Consider the following 24,338-nt stretch of genomic DNA (forward strand, 5'->3'; position numbering starts at 1 on the left):
AGAATGGGTTTTGACTCTACAAGAATCCAAGCAATTCCTCTGAGGTTTTAAAGAACCTAAATCCTGCTCAGAGACATTGTTTTCTTTAGAGTATTGCAACAGTATATTGCTTTATATCACCATTCTGAGAATTGAAAAATATTAGAGTTTGCCCCAGAAAAAGTTTTATCATGGCAATAAATTGAAAAAAAGAGACAAAAGGGGAAAGGCACTATTTAGGGAAAATATCCCTGTGGAAACAGCAAGCTAGGATGTGTCCTATATCAGAATGTACATAAGACAGAGAAAATGTCATGTTATTTTTAAAGGATTCATTCACACAAAAATGAGAACTATTGCTTTAAAGTGCCCTGTTATGCTATTTTAAAAGGTTCCTAGTTTTGTTTTGGAGGCCTCATACAATGCACCCAAATGTTTTTTTTTTTTTGTTCATTTATATTGCAGGATCACCTCTTTTCTCACAGTGTCTGAAACTGTTTGAAACTAATAATTCTGTCTCACTAAACCCCTGATTCCCGAGACTACTCTGCTCTGATTGGTCAGATAGCCCAGTCATTGGTCTACTTTCATTGTGATTGGTCTACTGCAAGTTAAAAATTCAAATGTATTGTTTTAATTAAACCTTTTAAGATGCAAACATTACTTTGTTAATGAGTTCTGTTGATGTAATAATGTTGATCATTACATCAGCTTAATAACGTCTGTAACTGAAACTTAAATATCTGTGTTAGTTGGCTCTTTTTAAAAATGATTATGTTGTAGTAACTTAAGGGATAGTTAGCCCACTACAAAGTTTAACCCACTAAAGTTTTTTAATATGCTCAACTAAAGTGATTTGAGAGCTAGTCTTGAGAGCTAAACAGAACATTTTCAGCCAATAATGCCTTAAATTGCAGTCTATTCCTAAAATAAAGGATTTGAAATACAGTGAATGTGTCATATGGACAACATTTATGATATATTTATGGTGTTTTCATCCTTTTTGGACCTTGAAAGCCCCTGGTGATCATGTGCATTTAATGTATGTGAAAGGACAAAATTCAAAACATCTCATTATGTGATCTATAGAAGAAATACAGTTCTGAAGTTGAGTAAACGATGGCAGGATTTTTCATTCTCTTTCCATGTGGAGTGTGACATATTACCCAAACGTTCCTAAACAACACACTGTGAAAAAGTTAGTTTCAGTTTGTTGAAAGTTTCACCGTCTCTGGGCGTGTGTGTTATTCAGAAAACAAGAACGCCTTACCAGCGTCTCGGTTCATTGATGCTGCTGCTATGAATATATTTTCATTCTGCCAAAAATATCTCCCTCCCCCCACTATTTAAAAACAGAGAGGCTTCCAAAACTCTCGGAAACATTTAAAAGGGGGTTTTGAAACGTCTTCCCTCCACCTGTGCCTGGCTTCCACCAAAACAAGTATCATATAAAGATATGATATTTATTATGCATTAAACCAAACATCTCTAAACACAAACACTCCCATATCAGAATTAATGTGCAAACGCTCAATGGTGCATTGGCAGAAGAGGAGGAACAACAATTTACAAAGAGAGATAAGGAGTGAAAGAGGGGCTGGCAAAATGAAATAATGGTGAGAAGAAGAAACGATGCGTTGTAGAGAATAGATCAGTATTTGTTCCTTCCATTAGAGGACCAACGCTGGTACGTCTCCATTTCAAGTTTAACTAATTGTTTTACTGGAGTAATTTGATATGGCTGGTAAAACAGTGCATTGCAATTAACCTTACCCTTTAAATCTGTCCAATAGAGGAATTTTAGTGCTTCCACGGCCCAAGCGAATGAAAACCAGCTGGAAGGAAACAGCCTCACAGTCCAACAACAAAGCTTGAATCTGATTAGGATACAAGGGCGGATGACAGAATTAAGCCGAAGGCATATAAATGAACACTCAGCCCTTATGGAAAGTCTAACGCTTCATCCGAGGAGAGAGGAGGAAGGCACGTTGTTTGATTTAGTGGAGCTCCTGTCCGAGACAGCGGCCAACAAAGACTCAGCTAAACTCCTCTAAGAGTCGTTTTGAACAGGAGCCAGGTCAGGATGACGGTTGTGTGGAGTAGAAAAATTAAACAATGGTGGCATGAAAAGTTTGGACGTGAACGCAGAGAACAGGAGTACTGGGTTTCATTATGAGGTTAAATCGCAAAAACTGATCCTGTAATCAATGTCGTGAGGATATTGTGCTCTATAGAGATGAGCGCACACGCACGCACGCACGCACTCACACGCACACGTTTGTTTTTCTGACATATGGGGACATTCCATAGGCGTAATGGTTTTTATACTGTACAAACTGTATTTTCTATCCCCTTACACTGCCCCTGCCCCTAAACATCACAGGAAACATTCTGCATTTTTACTTTCTCAAAAAAAACTCATCCTGTATGATTTATAAGCCTTTTGAAAAGTGGGGACATGGCCAATGTCCTCATATTTTATCTTCGCCTTGTACTACCTGTGTCATACCCATGTCATTATACACATTTGTGTCCTCATATATCACAAAAACATGGGCTTTTATTAACATATAAACACTGAGCAGCGAACATAAGCTCAAACGAGACATGCAAGAACAAACCTCATTGGTTCTTGCTGAAGCTCAAACATGCTGAATGAACCTCATTGGTTCTTGCTGAAGCTCAAACATGCTGAATGAACCTCATTGGTTCTTCCTGAAGCTCAAACATGCTGAATGAACCTCATTGGTTCTTGCTGAAGCTCAAACATGCTGAATGAACCTCATTGGTTCTTGCTGAAGCTCAAACATGCTGAATGAACCTCATTGGTTCTTGCTGAAGCTCAAACATGCTGAATGAAACTCATTGGTTCTTGCTGAAGCTCAAACATGCTGAATGAACCTCATTGGTTCTTGCTGAAGCTCAAACATGCTGAATGAAACTCATTGGTTCTAGCTGAAGCTCAAACATGCTGAATGAAACTCATTGGTTCTAGCTGAAGCTCAAACGTGCTGCGCCACACGAGAAAGAACCTCATTGGTTCTCGCACATCAAGCGAACATGCTTGAGCTTCTGTTTACCACAACTGATGTGTGAGTTGATGAATGTTAATAGGTGAATAAAAGCCTAAATTCAATCTGTCCATTATATAAAGCGATCGTGTCTCTTTCTCTTTCTGAACTTTTTGAAGTGTCAAAGTAGTTGCACAGCTGTAAATAGAGGGACAGAAAATCGCTCAGATTTCATCAAAAAAAGATCTTTTGTGTTCCGAAGATGAACAAAAGTCTTATGGGTTTGGAACGACATATGGGTGAGGAATTAATGAGGGGTGAATCATTTTTGGGTGAACTATCCTCTAACTTCTGGTCAAGTCATGTAATAAATAATAATAATCATGATATACTGTTCTATTTTTGAAAGCAAGTATTTTGAAAACTCAGGTCCCAGTTCCATAAAATGCGTGACAAAATATAGAGATAGCTATCAATCAGGTAGAGCCATACCTGTGCACATGTGGAGCAGCTGCTAAAGATGAAAGTCTATGATAAGAATGCTCATGTCAAGCTAAACAGCAGGAATGAACTCTACCACTTAAGTTGTCCATATCTAGTCAAACCTCACTCATATCCATCCACATTGTGTCCAGCTATATTATGAGAACAAGTTACATCCAGTATGGTACCACTTGGTTTTACAGCCACTATATTGTTAGCCATCACTCAAGTTCCCGTCAGAGGGGGATGTTCATTCCCTGTCTGTTCCCTCCACGCACCTGATCACCAACCAAAACAACGCTTCTCTGCAGTGGACCTACTCACGAATATTTTGGAATGCTCTGCATACGAGGTGCAGGGTCCCAGATGGCTTGTGGTTGTACAACTGCTGTTGGTGTGTGAGTATTCATATGCATGTACTGTATGTGTATTATGGGGTTATTGGTGTAGAACGATGCCCTGGGGTGGGTTTTAGAACCTATAAATATAATTACAAGAAAATAAATACGATCCATTTAAGGAAACTGCTTCGTTTCAACAGCATGACTCACTCAAATGACAAATACGATAAGCATTAATTAATGAGCAGTACGTGACCCCTCTGATTAAGTGGTCGTTTGCTATAGACTTATCTTGTTTAGGTTGTATTGTAGATAAAGAAGGGATTATTCATTCAGCGATAAAAACGACAGTCGTTAAAGTACGCCTCAGGTTCCAGTCATGCGAAGGGTCTCTGATGCAGTGCCATTGCATGTCAGTCATTGCTCGATACAAATTAATTTCTATTGGGCTAGAATTTAAGATTAAGCGGTCTCTTGCATCATCTTGTGCGGCCGAAACCAAAGCCAAGACATCCAACCATCAAGCCAAGACATCTGGCAAGAGGTCGTTTTCACTTTAAGATTAGACTTGTAACAATGGGAACAGCTGTACGTCAAAAGTCTCTGTGGATTGGTGCCTTTTTCCTTTCTTCACACACACACACATACATACTTTTTTCAGGTTTTATGAGGACTTTTCATAGACATAATTACGTTATACTGTACAAACTCTATATTCTAAACCCTAACCCTAACCTACCCTTAAATCATCAAAGAAAACGTTTTGCATTTTTAAAAAAACATGTTTAAAGCGATTTATAAGCTGTTTTCTTCATGGAGACCAAAAAAATGTCCCCACAACGACAAGGATTTCGGATATTTCCATCTTTGCGGAGACATTTTGTCGCCATGCAGGGTTTACCAGGCCACACACACACGTTTATGTTTATTTCACTATATTAGTGAGGACATTACATAGACTTCCATTGATTTTATATCAGGTTAATGATATTTTCTATCCCCTAACCCAACTGCTATCCCTAAACCGACCCATCCCAGAAACGTGCAAAACAATAGATTAAGATAAAAACTTGTTTTGGCCGATTTATAAACCGATTTTAACTAGTGAGGACCAGTCAAATGTCCTCATATAAGTGAGGACATTTGTTCCCTCACAAGTCTTGCCAAACAAGGAACACACAGACACACACAGACACACACCTTATTAAATACTTGGTAACACTTTAGTATGGGGAACAAATTTCACTATTAACTACAACTTTTGCCTTAATAAACTCCTAATTTACTGCTTATTAATAGTTAGTAAGGTAGTTTTGTATCATTTAAGTTTAGGTATTGGGTAGGATTAAGGGATGTAGAATAAGGTCATGTAGAATAAGGCATTCAAATGTGCTTTATAACTACTAATAAACAGCCATAATATGCATGTTAATAAGCAACTAGTTAATAGTTAATAATTGAACCTTAAAATAAAGTGTTACTAGCCTAGAAATCTAGACGCACCCTAGCGGCAGCAAATTTAATCTGCCCGCAAGTGTCGTCTAGGAACTCTCAATACCCTTCTGAGCTGTATTCCTTACAATCTGGACGGGCCAATCACATCGTGCATAGAGTCGGTGGGCGGGGCCATAATGACGATGGCCGAGTTGCGTTTGCGTGCTTCTAGTAAACACAGAAACTGGCGAACGGCGGCGGTCTTTCGAATCAGCTTTGACTGCGATTCTGGAAAACTTGGAGTTATACTTTTCTCTGAGAAAAGAACAAAGAACGGCACTGAAGTCATTCTTAAAAAGAGAAGATGTGATCGGAGTTTTGCCAACCGGATACGGCGAATGTTTAATTTATCAACAAGCTCTGTTTCACCTTCGTTGCTCTGGTTGGTGGTAGTGCTATCCTATCGCGTGCAGAGGGAGTTTGAAAGACAACCGTTTATCCCACCCCTCAGATTGAGCTGTCAATGGTGAGTTTCCAGACCAAACATCTTGATGTGGGTCTGGCTTGTCAGGCTAAAGTGTTACCAAATATTCATATGTAATTTATGATAATGCATGTCGTATTTTGAGCTCCTTTAAAACTTCTACTATTAGATAATCAGCACAAAAAAATCCACAGGGCATCTGGACCTTCTTACAAATGTTCCTGTCAGTGAAATACTGGCCTTTATAAGTTCAAATAGTTTTGTATATTTCACATAGTGTTTATGCAGATGATGCATGACAATAAGCCGAAATTGAGAGTGATTCTGTCCCACTAAACTTTGACTAAAGTCCAGGCACAATCACTTTTGGGTTCAGGCCTTCAGACTCTTCTGAGACACATCCAACATCTAAAGGCTTTTTTAATCTACTGTGGGCAAATCGACTTTATGTTTGGAACAAGCCACACACAAACAATTTGCAAATCTGCATGTGGACTGTGTGTGTGCCTGTGTACTTGTTTTTGTAAATGTGTATACTATCATGGGTATGACACAGGTATTACAAGGCGAGGATGAAATATGAGGACATTACCCATGTCCCCATTTTTCAAAAGGCTTATAAATCATACAGGATGAGTTTTTTTTAGAAAGTAAAAATGCAGAATGTTTCCTGTGATGGGTAGGTTTAGGGGTAGGGGCAGTGTAAGGGGATCGAAAACACAGTTTATACAGAAACCATTATGCCTATGGAATGTCCCCACATTTAAAAAAACAAACGTATGTGTGTGTGTGCGTGTGTTTTCCTCAGCATGTCTATAGGGGCCTGTAAGAGTACTTAACCTTATGTTTATGTTTAGGCCCCTGCCTCGCGTGTGTTGATGTGCGTGTGTGCGAGCAGTTCTCTCCAGGGCCATGCGTGTTTATGGATTGGACGTTCTTCTAATTACCAGCATGTCTGAAGTAAGACTCTGATTGTCTCACTTCTCCCTCGAGATAAATCGCATTAGTCAGCGATATCCCTCTCCCCTAATTTATCTTAATCTCACCCTTAATTTCTCCCTTTGGGCACTACCCGCTCTTTCCTTTGAGCACCTTATCTTGCATTCTTCAAAACCAAAAGAAAATCCGAAAAGAAACAATGTGTTGGGAAAAGGAGTGCAGGTTACCATTTGTCTTCCCTTCGCTTTCTCCAAGAGTCTTTTGTTTCTCGCACGAGTAAGCAAAAGCCTTCTGGGAAGAGCCTTTGTAGTGGCTGAGAGGTGAATAGGGGTATTTGAGTTAGATAGGGCGATTTCTCGACGGATGTGTCTACGGATGTCATGCAACTCTGCTCCACTCGTCTTCAGTGTTTAAATGAACTGTATGTAAGAAATGTATTTTTAATGAATCATAAAATGGCCCTGATATGTCACTAGACATTAAGAAATCGTGTTCATTTCAAATACTTATATCACTGACAACAGTAGTCCGGCCAGGATATTGTCATTTAAAAGTTGTTGTTGCAGCCCTCAACTGATGTTGATGTTGTCATGTTGTGTTTTGGCCTGAAGCTCCGCTCCCCAGAGCTACCAATCACGAAGTCAGTAGTGTTTCTGCATCCGGGTTGCCAGATCTGCTCTAGTTACCACAGCTGCAGCTACAAACATTCCTGCTGATCCTGCAGCCGATCTGGCAACCACGAGTCAGGGGGAGAAGGGATAGTGATTGCAGTACCAGTTTTGGCCACGATCTTATATACACTTCCTTTAAAGGTGCACTATGCAACTTTCCGTCCTCTTGAGGGCGCCTATTCAAAACAAAGGTGTAGATGATGATCTATCTTGATGAAGAGTATCTTGGGACATATGGTCTTCACCTCACAGTTGGTGGAAAATAGGACACGGGCAGAAATCATGTTCATGGATCCGGTTATTAACGTTACTGTAGTATGAAGCAGAGCAGGACCGAGTGTTGTGGAGCTGAGCACGGCTGCTGGAGCGATTGTTATACAAACACCCGCCTCGCGAACACCGGGACTTTTATTATGACGGGACGGGAGAGGACACAGTCGCCCGGAGCGCACCCTATTTGCACTTTTCCGGTCATGAGTATAAGGTAAAGCAGCTCTGTTTATCATATTTGATACATTTAAGTGTGTTTAAAATGATGTTATGACATTACTCTGTGTGTTCGCTCAGCGCTGCTGTGACACTTGTTCACACTGCTAAGAGTAAAGCGCTTCTGCCCAATAAAACCGAGGGAAACGCAGATATGACGTAATTGACAGGCGACTCGCTCAAACGCTATGCTGAAACGTCCCGGGTCATTGGTTAAAATAGCAATTTTCTCGCAATTTACAAATAGTTGGAAACATTTGGGATATTGTAAGTACTGAACTGAACAAAATATATAACACTGGCCAAGTGGTTTTTGGATATTTTACTGCAAAAATCCTACATAGTGCACCATTAGGTTCAGAAATATCATCACTATTAATAGAGAGGATCTCAAATCAGGCTTAGCAGATGATAAAACAAAATCTCAGCGTTATATTTACATATAATGACCAAATTGTCCCAATTCACAAACAAATGATTATTATGAGCTGGTTTTCAAAATTGGTGTCAATGAAGAACCTTTAACATCCATTGAAACTTTCCATTGCACAAAAGGTTGTTCAGATTAACAGTTCTTCACACTAAGAAAAAACGATGTTCACTGGTTATTTAGGAAGCCAAAAATGATTCTTCTAAATCTTTAGAGTGCATTTCAAAGCTGATTAATTTCTGTGCCAAATAAGCATGTTTTTATCTCTGTGACTGTCAAGGGCTACATGTTTCGTTGTGTTTGACATTTCAGAGCTAATGGTTGTAAGTTATGGTCATTAGTCCATGTGGATTAGGTTCAGAGGGTCTGGAGTGTGTCAGAACCTGATTAGTGTGGATTACAGTCCACCTGATTCAGGTACAGGACCAGTAGATTAATGGGTGTCTAACTAAAGACCTTCACCTTATCAGTAGTGTGAGAAAGTGGAGAGAGACAGACAGGATCCTCCTACAGGTTTCATCAAGTTTTGTGTAGAATGGTCTAGACCTTTATCTGAATGAAAGCAGACATACAAAATACACTTTAGACAAACTGCCAATTTTGGAACAGATACAAGGGCTGGAATAGTATTTAGACACTCAAAGATGATAATTCTGTCATCATTTACACACCGTGATGTTGTTACATTTTGTTGTATGATTTTATTTCTTCTGTGTAACAAAAAAAGATGATACACTACCAGTCAAAGTTTGGAATAATTCAAATGTTTTTAAAAAAAGGTCTCTTATGCTCAACCAGACTGCATTTCTTTGATGCAAAAATATAGTAAAATTAACAGTAATATTGTGAAACATGATTGCAATTTAAAAATTCCATATTAATATATTGTAAAAATGTAGTTTATTTTTGTGATGCAAAACAAATTTTTTAGTATCATTACTCCAGTCTCAGTCTCACACGATCCTTCAAAAATCATTCTAATGCTGATTATTTTAAATATTCGGTCGGAATTTCCAAATATTACTGATTTTACCGTATTTATAATCAAATAAATGCAGTCTATGTGAGCATTAAATCCTACACTGTAAAAATGTTTTGTTGGTTTAACTTAAAAAAGTAAGTAACCTGGTTAACTTAAAATTTTGAGTTTATTGAAATTAAAAATTTGAGTTGATACAATGAAGGAAATTTGTTTAATAAATAGAAACTCAAAATATTTTTGTATCTGAACCACATAAAAAAATTGATAAATCATGAAAATAGCACTATTTGGCATGTTTCACTGCGTCAGAGGAAAAAAAACACACACAATTACCCAATATGCTCAAAAAATGTTCATTGTATTAACTCAATTTTAATTTCAATGAACTCAAAATTTTAGGCAACCAGGTAACTTTGTTTCTAAATAATTTTTTTACAGTGTACAGTAAATTAAAAACATTCTAAAAATTCTGACCGGTAGTGTATTTTGTAAAATGTCAGTGTTTTTTTATTGGATAAAAAAAAAGTTGAATAAACTTATCTAAATGGCTTACAATGTATTTGATTATACTTTATTTTAAGGTGTCATTGTTACAGTGTCATTATATATTGAAGTACTGAATAATATTAAGTATCTACTTACTGTAGGGTTACGGTAGGATAGGGTTTGGTTGAGGGTTATTAATTACACTGTAAAAAAATGTGTTGGTTCTTGTTGGTTTAACTTAAAAAAGTAAGTAACCTGGTTGCCTTAAAATTGTGAGTTTATTGAAATTAATAACTTGAGTTGATACAATGAAAGAAATTTGTTTAATAAATAGAAACTCAAAATATGATTGTATCTGAACCACATAAAATTTTTGATAAATCATGAAAATAGCACAATTTGCCATGTTTCACTGCATCATCAAAAATAAAACACACACAATTACCCAATATGCTTACAAAATCTTTTAATAATATTTTAATAAAGGTTGTTGAATCTCAAAAAATGTTCATTGTGTTAACTTGAAATTTTAATTTCAATGAACTTAAAATTTTAAGGCAACCAGGTAACTTTTTTCTAAATAATTTTTTTACAGTGTAGAGATGCCACAAATGCCTGACTAATACGAAGGCTTAAATGACCCATTTTTGAACATAAACAGGATTGCCCTGTGCTCACGGCCCATCATTACAGCACACATGAGGTCATCTGTGTTTAGATTCACTGCATGTATGAGCCTATCCCACTGAAGCAACACAAAGGAATCATATCACACCAGCACTGTCAAACCTCACCCTATCTAATCACTTGGCCCTCTGCTTGTAGCAACAGCGCTTATAGGACGCTGGTCTATTTAGGGGAAAGCACTCGGGGTCCCACCATTGCTCTTTTGTCCAATGGCAGGCGGAAAAGATAACCCTGACCTGATAAATCTAGCTGTGATTGAAGCCAGAGGGATGCCTTAGCTGTTGTTCCTAGAGGGAGGGAAGGAATATGCATCCAGTTTCCCAGTATTATTGAGGATGTCCAGAAAACAGCCCCGTTATGCATTTGTCTGATTCATTTACTTTTTAAACAGCGTTTGGATAATCTTTTATCAGCACCCAACCAATCTTTCACTTAGACACAACCCTTAACTCGAACTGCTCCACAGGATGAAACATCAATGGCGATATCTAGCAGTTTTATGAGGTAATGCTCTTGCAATAGTAAAATCCCTTTCATACCAATGCAAACTGTCATGCTGGTAAATGTAGCCGTGTTCTCATCCCTACTCAATGTCAGAGCCTGCGAAGCAGAGCGTCGTGATGAATGAACCCAGGGAAGACACAGAATTTTGTGTCCAGTTTAAATAACAACGCAACATGCCAAAAAAAAAAGATCAGCGAGCATCTTCGGGGAAAAAATGGAACGCTTAGATCAGATTTCATTTTAATTGTCCAGTGATGCAATGCCATCTGGCTGAACCAGGAAGTATCAGAGATTCAAAAAGATCAGAGGTCATCCCTGCAGCCTTTCGACCATCCAGTCAAGAAGAAAACAGCGTACTGTCTCATCTTCAAAATGAAATCAGTCTGTTTTTGATGCAACGTGCATGTGGGTTTATTTAGCTATATTTTGTGGACAAAACTTTCATCAGATGTTAGCTAAACAGGCCTTTGGAGATGTAAAAATGATATTTTAAATGTTAAAAATGAAAAAAGTTTTTCATTAGTAATACAGTGCTGAACATATTAATGGTTACATTTCTTTTTTAAACAAGTAGCGCACTTTTCTATTTCGTAAAAGTGAATGTGAACTGCTGTTTACAACCCGTTTTACTTTAATGTGACAGTTTAAGAGGAAACTGGATATTTAACAACTAAAACAGCTAGACAAGACCTGGTTTTATGCATTGGGAATTGATTGAATTATGAGAAGTAGATGTTACATATCATAATTGAGAAGGACTGAATCAGAGTATGCTAAAGCAACATGTATTTGGATATAGTTTATCATTATCTAATGAGAATTTTGCACTAAAACTTTCAGTGCAAGACTTGTTTTCTGTTGTTTGTGCGAATTAATGAATGAATGAAGGATTGAATTATTATAGTCAGAAATTTGTGTATTGGACATATTTTCCCATGATTTTATAAACCATGTTTTCATTTAAATATACTTGCCACTTTAAAATATTATAAAGTCAAGAAATACACCTGCTCACAACATACAACAAACTGTTATATAGCACTTCCAAGTGCTTTTTAAGCAAACAATATAATGCTATTTTGTTTGTTCAGATAATGAGTGAAGCTATATTTTAACATATTAGTTTTAAAGAAACGATACTTGTGGTTTTATAGTTACCTTTATACAAAACCAACAGAAATCTATAGTACATATGCTAACAGAAAAATCATGGCAATTCATAACTAGTGTACATTTGGTCAAATTGGAGGATAATTCATATGAATTTGTATAATCTGTTTACGTGACGGTTTTGTTTAGGCGTGGGGTTAAGGGTGCATCTTCATGCTTAATTTTTTTTTTTAAATAGTACATTTTCATGATTCTCATTGTACAAAATAATACAAAATCACCACCTATAAATAGTTTTTTCCCCATAAGAACAGGTTGGTATATACTCGTTTAAATAGCTACAGCAGGTAAACGTGTGTGTGTGTGTGTGTGTGTGTTTGTGTGTGTGTGTGTGTGTGTGTGTGTGTGTGTATCCTTGTTTATATTACATTGTGGGGACCAAATTTCCTCATATGGATAGTAAAACCTGAGATGACCTACATTGTGGGAACCAGCCAGCGGTCCCCACTTTTCAAAAGGCTTATAAATCATACAGGATGAGTTTTTTTGAGAAAGTAAAAATGCAGAATGTTTTCTGTGATGGGTAGGTTTAGGGGCAGGGGCAGTGTAGGGGGACAGAAAATACAGTTTGTACAGTATAAAAACCATTACATCTGGAGAGTCCCCACAAAGATAGTGAACCAGACATGTGTGTGTGTGCGCGTGTTTGTGTGTGTGTGTGTGTGTGCGTGTGCGTGTGTGTGTGTGTGTGTGTGTGTGTGTGTAATAGTGATTCTGAATGGGTCTCTGGGATAAGGTTCCTGCAGTGGTGGGATGCCCATGAGGACATGGATAAGGGTGGACCCTCGTCGGCTTGCTTATATTCTAGGCATTCCCAGAATGCCGTGCTGGGAACGTGGGTTAGGATCTCCTTTCTGGTTCACGCATCTGCCCCCAACCCGTCATCGCCCTAGAATCACAAGCCGCAGCGTTTTGACTCTGTAATAGAGGAATCAGAGGATACCCAGAAAGAAAGAGAGAATAAAAAAAAGAGAACTCACAGAAATAGAGTGAGAAGTCAGCGGGATATAACTGGGCTCGTATCACGGCTGAAGTGTGTGAGTGTCTGTGTGTGTGTCGTTCTGTCTGTGACAAGCGGTGTTCTGTCTGTAACAGGATAGAGTTGCACTACAACTTGTTGCGTGATGCTAAATAAATGCTGGCATGTGTGTCCAGAAACATGACGCTTTGGCTGAAAAGGGTCACTCACCTCATGTCCACAGTGCCTGCAGATGCACAAGTCTCTCTGCATTAATGACAACCCATCGCATGCAACCTTTATATTCCTCCGCTGTCCCATCAACACCATTATGTGACAGGGCAAAGCTTTGCTAACAAGGACATCAGCGAGATAATACAGGTCTTTAAAGTCCCTCTCACTTCTCTATGGCGCCACTCCTGTTCCAAGTGAGCTGTCATGCTATCTACAGTCTGCATGATCATCAACCTTAAAGCAGCATCCTAACCAATTAAAACCAGGTAAGAGAAGAAGTAAAACATCTAAATAGAGGAATAAAGATAACCATTAAAACATATAAGAGTATATAAAAAGAAATAACAAAATATGCTCCTCAAGTGCACAAGACCTGATCCTGATGTTAGCATGTTGCTAAGCTAATGGCACAATACAATAGATGGAACTGTTTTCTATCAATAATTTGTGCCTGTGAGCATTAGATAAATTAATAAATCAATATAAAATGTAATTTATTCCTGTGATAAATATACTTAAAATTGCACTAAACTTATATTGGCAGAAAAGGCTATGTATATTTGGTTTATACTTGTACTCAATCTTTTGAGCAAAATATATATAATAGTATAATTCAGTTGTCTAAGTATACTTGGCTTGTACTTATATTTCATCTTTTAAATGAGTAGCCTATTATGTACTTGTTTCACATAGTTTTACATACAGTCTTGTAAACTTACATTGTTTGAAAATATTGATTTATAAAGTTCATAATTCTGAGTAGGCTAAAAAAATCTAAATTTTTATGTATGCTCCACTGGTAGTGTAGATAGAAATTGAAATAGGTGCTACACTTCCACGTTTACTACTAATACACTCTAAAAAATGCTGGGTTAAAAACAACCCAAGTTGGGTTGAAAATGCACCAACCCAACAATTGAGTTGTTTTAACCCAATGGTTGAGTTGTTTTACCCCATGGTTGAGTTGTTTTAACCCAGTGGTTGGGTTAAATGTTGCTTAAGACAACCCAATTGCTGGGTAAGAACAACTCAACCATTGGGTAAAAACAACCCAATTGTTGGGTTGGTGCATTTTCAACCCAACTTGGGTTGTTTTTAACCCAGCATTTTTAGAGTGTACACATACTCTAAAGTATACTTAAAAACGTAAAAAATACTTTATAAAATTAACTTGAAGTATACTTTTTTCACTAGAATTATGGGTCTAGCCAAACCATATAATTAAAAGAGATCTCTTCATATTTTTGTCCATGTAGTGTACGGTTTATTGTGCCAGAAACATACAGACTGCTCAAATCCATTTCTAATCTTCTCTTGCCCCTCTCGGGCAGCTCTGGTATTCCAGATGGATATATTGACCCACCTTCGGCCCATTAGCCCAGAAACACAAGGTCACAGAGATGTACAATACCCCATGTGTTTTCTGCTCTAGCTTTGCCAGATCTCCCTCATGTCATTAGGCCAAGTTCATTAGCTCTTGTGCTGTCTGTGATCAATAACGCCTCTGTGCCGAATCCCCCAAACTGTACCGCAGGGTCAGTTATTGACTAGAACAAAGTGAATATATTATACAAACACAACTACGATCAATGACTCGCGCTGCCTGTCAGGTCCAACTAATGGAGGATACAAGCGCTTTCAGAGAAGGGTCAAATCCTCCGTTGGACTTAATTAACAAGAAATTCCGATAAGCTCTCTGAATGGCATGCAGCACTGATGAGAAACACTGCTGAAGCTCAGTGATAATGATGGACACATTCATTATAATTAAGTACACAAGATCTCATTGCTAGTGATGATATATCAAAGATGGATCAAACACTGCGTCTGGATTGACTGTGGCAAATTAAATATACATGATGAATATGTGGTGGAAACATACTAAATTAAAGTGTTAATTTAAGATTATATCATGTCATTTATTTAATAATAATAATAATAATAATAATAATAATAATAATAATAATAATAATAATAATAATAATAATAATAAATCAATAAAATAACCTCATTTTGAGATGAGTTGAGATGATCAGTTGTATTAATTATGTTAGAAGTATAAAAACATTCATCTTTAATTAATCTTTAAAATCAAAATAAACACTTTAAAGAGTGATTCATTGTGCATGTTATAATTGATTGATAATACGATTTTTTTGAGCAGCAAACCATCATATTAGAATGATTTTTGAAAGAGCATGTGACACTGAAGACTGGAGTAATGATGCCGAAAAATCAGCTTTGCATCACATGAATAAATTAATGTCATACACAAAATACACTATACTGACAAAAGCATTGGGACACCCCTCCAAATTATTGAATTCAGGTGTTCCAATCAATTCCATGGCCACAGGTGTATAAAATACAAGCACGTATGCATGCAGACGCTTCTACAAACATTTGTGAAAGAATGGGTCGCTCTCAGGAGCTCAGTGAATTCAAGTGTGGTACTGTGATCGTTGCTATCTGTGCAATAAGTCCATTCATGAAAATTCCTCACTACTAAATATTACACAGTCAACTGTTAGTGATATAATATCAAACTGGAAGCAATTGGGAATAACAGCAACTCAGCCACAAATGGTAGGCCACGTAAAATCACAGAGCGGGCTCAGTACATGCTGAGGCACACAGCACGCAGAAGTCGCCAACTTTCTGCAAAGTCAATATCTACAGACCTCCAAACTTTGTGTGGCCTTCAGATTAGCTCAAGAACAGTCCGTAGAGAGGTCCATAGAAGGGGTTTCAATGGCCGAGAAGCTTCATCCAAGCCTTACATCACCAAGTGAAATTCAAAGCGTCGGATGCAGTGGAATAAAGCACGCCACCATTGGACTCTAGAGCAGAGGAGACATGCTATCTGGAGTGACAAATTACGCTTCCCTGTCTGGCAATCGCACTTGCCAGGATAAAGGCCTGACTGCATTGTACTTAGTGTAAAGTATGGTGGAGGGGGGATTATGGTGCGGGGTTGTTTTTCAGGGATTGGGCTTGGTCCCTTAGTTCCAGTGAAAGGAACTCTTAATGCTTCAGGAATCCAAGACATTTTGGACAATTTCATGCTCCTAACTTTGTGGGAACAATTTGATAATGGCCTCTTCCTGTTCCAACATGACTACGCACCAGTGCACAAAGCAAGGTCCATAAAGACATTGATGAGCGAGTTTGGTGTGAGGAACTTGACTGGCCTGCACAGAGTCCTGACCTCAACCCGATAGAACACCTTTGGGAAGAATTAGAGCAGAGACTGTGAGCCAGGCCTTCTCTTCCAACATCAGTGCCTGACCTCACAAATGTGCTTCTAGAAGAATGGTCAAAAATCCCATAAACACACTCCTAAACCTTTAGGAAAGCCTTTCCCGAAGATTTGAAGCTGCACCCAATTTATACATAAGCTATGCTGCAGTCTGTTCCAATATCACAGTGGAAACAGTGTTTTAATAGATGTTATGGTTGTAATTGTGCCTTGTGGAAGGATAAGAATTGTGTACTCTGGCCTGAACAACCAAAAAAGCACCTGCTACCATAGTGTGAAGTTTGGCCCTTTTTCTAAATCACTACATTAACACACACATTAGACACACAGCAGCACAGGAAGGAGGTGCTCTCTCATAAGACACTGCCATTGGCATGTAAGCAGGTGTGTGTATGTGTGTGTTTCTTTAGCGCCACACATCAAACACAGCTGTACGCTCACAGCTGATGATCCTTAGGGTGCTTTCACATCTCTAGTTCGGTTCATTTGGTCCGAACCAAGGGCAAACAATTATACATTGTTGCATTTTTCAGATTTTTTGGTTCCTTTTCACACCACACTGATTGCTTTGGTCCGAACCAGTTGAAACGAACCAAAACGCAGGCACGTGACAACATCCACATCACTCATTGGCCATGGCGTATTTCCTAAACTGCTTTTCGATTGGTCAGAATTTACGTGTGGGAAAATTCCAACAGGCGAGGCAAAGCCAGCAAACTATAATAACACTATGGAGAGACGACTGCGCGGGCCAGTTTTGTCCCTGGCCATAATCTACTAAACGGTGTGTATTTACCACAGTATGCAAACAAAACATTTCTATGATGAAGTTTGGGTGCGACATGAAAACAACGTTCTAATGCACTGCAGACGGCGAGCGCGCATCGCTCGTCACTTCAAGAGGAGGCGTGTATTAATTATTAACTCTTGACATGCTTCCATCTTCCGAAAATATTGCCAACGATCTATCAGGTAATAATATCATGCACACAATGTCAGCGCAGCTCACTACGGCAGCTGGTTCAGTCCAAAAATGATCAGTACTTTTGCAGTTGGTTCTGTTCGAGGTCGGATCACGTTCTCACCACAAACAAACCGCTCCAGAGTTCGTTTGAAAACGTACCGAGACCACCTCTTCAAGGAGGTCTCGGTACGCTTGTTTGGTCCGCTTTTGGTGCGCACCCGAGTGCGATTGCTGCTTTCAGACCTGACCAAACGAACCGCACCAAAGAGGGAAACGAACTCTAGTACGATTCAACCGAACTAAATGAGGCAGGTGTGAAAGCACCCTTAGACTGCAACTGTTCCTGCATCTGTCTGCACCTCTGGCACGGGTATTCCTGTGCTTGAGCAATTCTCAAAAGTTCACATGGAAACAGCTAACATGCGTATATCACTCTACAGACACCAGGAGACATGTAAATCCAGAATGTGTGTTCAATCATAACTTACTGCTGTCTGCGTGTTATCCCTACTTTAATCATGACACAATTGTGTCTTTAACTCTGAGCTGACATGTAATATTTATTGACACGGAGACAGACCAATAGAACAACAGAACGAACAACAGAATGAACAATAGAAAGACAGAATGAACAGATAGAATGACAGATACACTTGAGATAGAACAACAGAGGGAATGTACAACAGATAGAACAATAGGAAGACAGAATGAACAACAGGTAGAATGACAAAATAAATGATAGAAAGACAGGAAAAACACTATATATAACAACAGAACGGACAATAGATTGACAGAATGAACAATCAAACAAATGACGGACGGACGGACGGACGGACAGACAAATAGATAGATAGATAGATAGATAGATAGATAGATAGATAGATAGATAGATAGATAGATAGATAGATAGATAGATAGATAGATAGATAGATAGATAGATAGATAGATAGATAGATAGATAGATAGATAGATAGATAGATAGATAGATAGATAGATAGATAGATAGATAGATAGATAGAAGCAATTTCATGCAAGCACAGAATTAAGTATCTGAGGAAGAACCGGTGGAATATGGGAACAATTAATTTTTCCCATCATGTGCTGCTTCAAGCTGTCTATACCAGCCAAACCAAACCATTATGAAGTGAAACTGCGGCTTCAAATGATCCTCTTCTGATTGGAGAAAATAGTTTTTCAGTAGCATTAACCCAAATGTTTGTCATAGGGGACATAATCCTTTCTCCTCACCATTGAAAAATCACAGAACCCACATGATTGCTAACATAATATTTGGTTAACTCGAAGAGAAGAGCTTTGTAATAAAATAGAGAGATGGGCTCTTGTTTTCAATCATCCGCTTAATTAAGGCTTCATTTCTCCCTGGACAGCTGTAATTATTGATGGTTTCCATAGCAATGAACTTGTGGGGCCACATTTATCATGCTCAAGCTATCATGCTAATTGTTCGTTTTTGTGTGAGCTTAAACCCAGTTGACATTAAAAGAAAGAAATAATATGTGTCTAGTTCTGTTCTCCTAGAGACTGAACAGGCCCAGTACAATTGTTTCTTTCAGGCTTTTTCATTAATGCTAATGCTGCACTTCCAAAAAACCAAGCTTAAAAGAGCCTAAGGGGCGGTTTACACAACACTGTTTTCAACTAAAATGGGGAAACTTTTTATGCATTTTGGCTAGGGCTGTGCAATATATCGAAATGATCGAAATATCGCAAATGTACAAATCGCAATATGCATATCTCAACGGCACGCAATATCTGAATGATTTTAATAGGCTACTTCAACATTGTGAAAAGTGTACTTTTTTGATCGACATATAGCAGAGAATAGACTGGGTGGGCACATGATTGTTACTTATGTGACTTGCTTGAAATTAAAAAGGGTTATTAAATGCAATAAATTGCATTTGAATGCGAAAAACTTGCGTGCTTCTAGTAAACACAGAAACTGGCGAATGGCGGTCTTTCGAATCAGCTTTGACCGAGACTCTGGAAGACTTGGAGTTAAGCTTTTCTCTGAGAAAAGAACAAAGAACGGCACTGAAGTCATTCTTAAGAAGGGAAGATGTGTTCTGAGTTTTCCCGACCGGATACGGCGAAAGTTTAATCTGTCAACTAGCTCTGCTTCACCTTCGGTACGCCGTGCAGAGGGAGTTTGAAAGACAACCGTTTATCCCGCCCCTCGGATTGAGCCCTGTCTATGGTGAGTTTCCAGACCAAACATCTTGATGTGGGTCTGGCTTGTCAGGCTAGCATAGCCCTAGTTTTGGCCATTAATTTACATGACAAAAGCGTTTTGGGGGTCTTAAAAACACAAGTTTTGAAAACGAATTCAAAGTGCATGTTTTTGAAAACGATACTCTAAAACTGAAAAACGCAAATGTGTGAAAATAGTGAGGTAATACATGTTCAGTGTTTGGGCTCACAGAGCCCTATCATACATGCAGCGCAATGTGATGCCAGGCACAACGCAAGGGTTTTTTGTTAGTTTCAGCCCGATGCAGTTATCATTTTCACATCCAGCGTCACATTGTTTAAATAGTAAATGCACTCGCGCCCATCTGTTCACCCATGGTAGTGCTGGTCTGAAAATGAGGTGTGTTCAGGCGTTCATTGTTGGCGTGTTGCTATTTTGAGGAAACTGAAAACGACTGCGCCATTGACCAACAAAAACCTGGTCTACAGTCAATAGCGCAGTATTTTTTTGTGTTATGTAAATGGCACATTAGTAATATGGGCCTATAGGTGGGTGCACAACGCATGTACACTCTTTTTACACACATAGGGATGCGCAGCAGCACACAAACATTTTAAATGTTTCAAAAAAGATTCCTCTCTGGAGAAGCATTCAGTCTTTCCACCATGTAAATATTGAATCTGTCATGGTGCATGCGGAACTGGCTTTTAAAGGGAACGGGAGATGAAACTCTGATAAATTTATTGCACGTTACACTCAAAACACACCCATGACTCATTAAGAGAATAGAGTTTTGGCTAGATTAGACACTTTTGGAACATGCACCTGGTGTGCTGACTGTTTTTTCCGTCATGTAACTAGCAAAAATGGATTCGGACACACCCTAAGTGCACCTGCGCCATGCACTTCCGACCGTAAAAATAGGGCCTATAGTGTTTCTTTACCTATGTTCCCTACAAATTGACATCGCCAACTACTGGCCTGCCATGAATAGTACAGCTTCTTAGTCATTTTCGCGGATCCGTGTAAATGGGGATTGTTTTGACAATGGTATCGTCTGTATCGGAATGGTATCGGAAAGTGCCAAGGAAAACCGTATCAGTTTTTAGTACATCATTGTCATGGAAACATACCCTAAGGTGGCTTGCTGGTCTTAGTTGGTATACCAATCTTGTCAAGATGGTGTTCAACTGGTTTATCTAGCTTAGCAAGTTCACACCACAGCTATAATGATAACGGCACAGATAAATTATATCATTGGAATCACTTTCAGAACAATTTTATCCCGCTGATGAATAATAAAAACATTGACAGCAAATCAGAATCCATTCTGCATTAACGTTCTCCGCTGGTGAGGATGTTAATATAGTTATCTTTATATTTATCATTCTTGGTGTGAACTTCCCTTTTTGCGGTAGCTCTGTATATTCCTATGGCATTCCTGTCAAAGAGTAATTAGCTGGTGAAAAGGATTTACTTATTGTAGAGTTAACTAAAGTTATCGTGAGCATTGTAATGTTTAAAGCAGATGTCAAAAAAAATATAAGTAGATCGGGAAGATTTTAAAAATAACAGCTCATTCATCTGCAAGATCTTCTCTTCATGCCGTAAGGAATACAAACCGGAAGATAGACCACAATGGGTGGAGCTACACACTGTCAGAAAAAAAGGTACATTACTGTCACTGGGGCGGTACCCTAAGGTACAAAACCAAAAAGGTACTAATATGTACTGTGGCAAGGGGGGCGTGGTTTAGCGAGGTCTACAGCGGGAGAGAGAGCCGCGGGACGAGCGGTAAGTGAGTGGGTTGGACGCAGATTAATAACACCTGTATCTTGTTCCAGTAATGGGCGTGGAGAGAGGATGAAACACCAGTGGAACCGGAAGCCAGGAAGAGAGAGAGCAGGACTGTTGACGCGATCCCCAGAGACTGAGTTACCCCGGAAGCCGGAAGTGCCGACCCGGAAGTGATCGTTGTGTTGAGAGAAACCACACTTTTGAGTGTGTTGAAAAGTGTTTGAGTATTCTAAATAAAGAAGAGCGTCAACAGTCCAGCCGACACCCGTGTCCTCTTCCTTCCACACCCACAAACACGTTACATGTACATTTAAGGTACTACTATCTTTAAAGGGATCCCCTGGTGTTGAGACTTGTATGGCTTAATATAACATAAATGATGTCTCTTACTGAAATATGTAGTAGAAAACCCATGAAAGATCTACGTTTTTAAAAAAAATGATTTTATATTTGGACTATGGGCGGCACCATTTTGTTTGCGTTCTAGGTTGATGACGTAGAATGGTTGCACTCGGCAATCAGCTGGCGCTACCCGTAGCTATTTTTACCAAAACGCAACTCGAAAATTGTTTCAGAGTTAAACAAAACCAATGAATTGCTTTGTATTGTACTTAAAAACACACTCAAACATACATGTGCACACAAACTCTCTCTCTCACAGACTCACACACACCCCAACCGATCGGCAAGGATACACACACCCGCACTTTGTGGAAGAGAAAGTACTGCAAAAACTCATAAGCCGCGACTTTGAACATGCCAAATTTCTATGGACATTGCAATGACCATAATATGACGTCACACTCTACTGCGTCTTTTTTGCAAAACATAATTCAACATATAATACATCAAAATGTAAAAATAACATGCAATCTACTCCACATTACTATTGGATTTTACTATTAGTATTACTACATTAAAGATTTAAATGCACAAAAAAGTTAGCATTCTTTTAATTGAGCTAAGAGGTCATGCCCGTGACATATCAATCTTCTATAGGTCACACATCTTCACGTGATATGAATTTGCAGGGGTAAGTTCACCCAACTTTAACATTGAAACGCAGTGAAATTCACATGAGCCTGCGTTTCTTCATGAGGTTGCCGTTCTTTCACGTTTTCATGCGTATAAATGGAAGTCAGAGGAATGAAATGTATGGTGCGCCACTTTATCCTTAGCGTAGATATTAGCATATAGAGGAACAACTTGTTCCAATCTAGTCTTTATCTATTTAAGTGGGCTTCCCCCACTCATCAGATGTCTTCATCAGACTCCCCCGACCACCGAGGTCACACCAGGTCACCCCACTATAAGTATACTTACCCGTGTAATATTTAAGAACAAGGTTGAGAGATACTATAGCCAAACCAGGATTGAACTGAGCCCACTTTAATGACCAAATCAACTCAGGTTACAAATGAGAAGGGGCCTCCCAGGCCCCAGTGCTCACCACCTTATGCTCTCCTCAACAATGGCCTGCTAAAAACCCCACAGCGGCCTGACGACTACTCCTCTTTCCCACGGTGAAGAGCGCCTGGCCCCGTGCCCCCCTCCACAGCATATAAAACAGCCAAGCTTTAGAGGAGGCCAGCTTTGGAGAAAGATGGGGCGCCATGCTGCAGCGTACATCATAAATTATGGGTTCCCCAACAACACACACACATTCAGTTGCAAACTATAAGAAGTGTGCCCTCTTGTAGCTCCCATACTTTTACAATCTGTGGTCTTGACACCGTGCTCTCGTTCCAGCCATAATGAAGGATTTCTTGTCATTTTAATTGGATCAGGTAAGGTTGGGAACATTTTGTCTTAATTAGGAGACAGGAGAGCGTTAAGTTGCAGGTTTATTAAACGTATTAATTGTGAAATATAGCTGTCTAGATGGATTATTAGGGCGCCTGCACCCTATAGTTTACGCTCCATAACACTGCCAATTGATCTTATTAGGGCAAATGTGATGTTCTATCATGCAAGTAAAATCAAAACTTACTCAGAGTAGGCATTTGTTGACCAATGATAACATCAGAGAGATGGGAATAGGGCTGTTTGCACATTCCGAATTGATTTCAAAGAGTCTCGATTTCAAAGACACTCTCGAAATCCATCTTTGGCATTCCTATCAGTTCTTTATTGCATAAGCACGCTTACTCTTACACATACATTTATAATTGACAAGTCACACGCATGTAACGTATCGCACTATCAAATTGAACTGACAAGACTCTAGCAACAAATAACTGTTTATTAGCCATGCACTGTATAAAAGTCATTGTTAGCATGCACTGGTGTGTATCATACATGCACTTTGTGAGGGAACCGAGGAAATGCATATACTCAGCTGTCGGCCAACACAAACTTTAGCTTTATAGCTAGCTGGGACTTATATTGTCCTCTGCTTCTACAAAAACCACACAAGCATGGCAAAAGTTCTCAGAAGACTGATTCAGGTTACATGCCTCCAATTGAAAGTCGTCTTTCTACACATTAACCCATTACATATGTTTTAACTGCCCGGTTCACATACACGCAAAAAACGAAACTACACTATTTTTACTGTAATTGAAGACCCTTAGTGATACTACAACAACAAATGACTTCAGATAAAGCTGACTCATTGCAAATGGGTTCAACCACAAATGTAATTCAATAGACTTCTAATTACTCAACCTACTGTTTCAGCAAAATCCCCATTATGAGTTAAACGAATTTGTGCTGGGTCGTTTTGCTTTGTGAACAATATCAATGAAAATTGGGCTGTTGTAAAACTAGTCAAATCTGAATCATTGAGCGCTTCAGAAGGCCCAGATGCTGTATATGAAAAGTGATG

The 24,338-nt window shown here is 38.8% G+C and overlaps 1 protein-coding gene across 1 annotated transcript in view; it reads right to left on the reverse strand.

The window, feature by feature from the left end:
* The window catches only part of sema3fb (sema domain, immunoglobulin domain (Ig), short basic domain, secreted, (semaphorin) 3Fb), a 147,871-nt gene that overhangs the window by 122,868 nt on the left and 665 nt on the right, over positions 1-24,338 (reverse strand). The gene's annotated exons all lie outside the window — the stretch shown is intronic.

The sequence above is a fragment of the Pseudorasbora parva genome, chromosome 22 (genome assembly GCF_024679245.1).
Source record: "Pseudorasbora parva isolate DD20220531a chromosome 22, ASM2467924v1, whole genome shotgun sequence".
NCBI classification, from domain to species: Eukaryota; Metazoa; Chordata; class Actinopteri; order Cypriniformes; family Gobionidae; genus Pseudorasbora; species Pseudorasbora parva.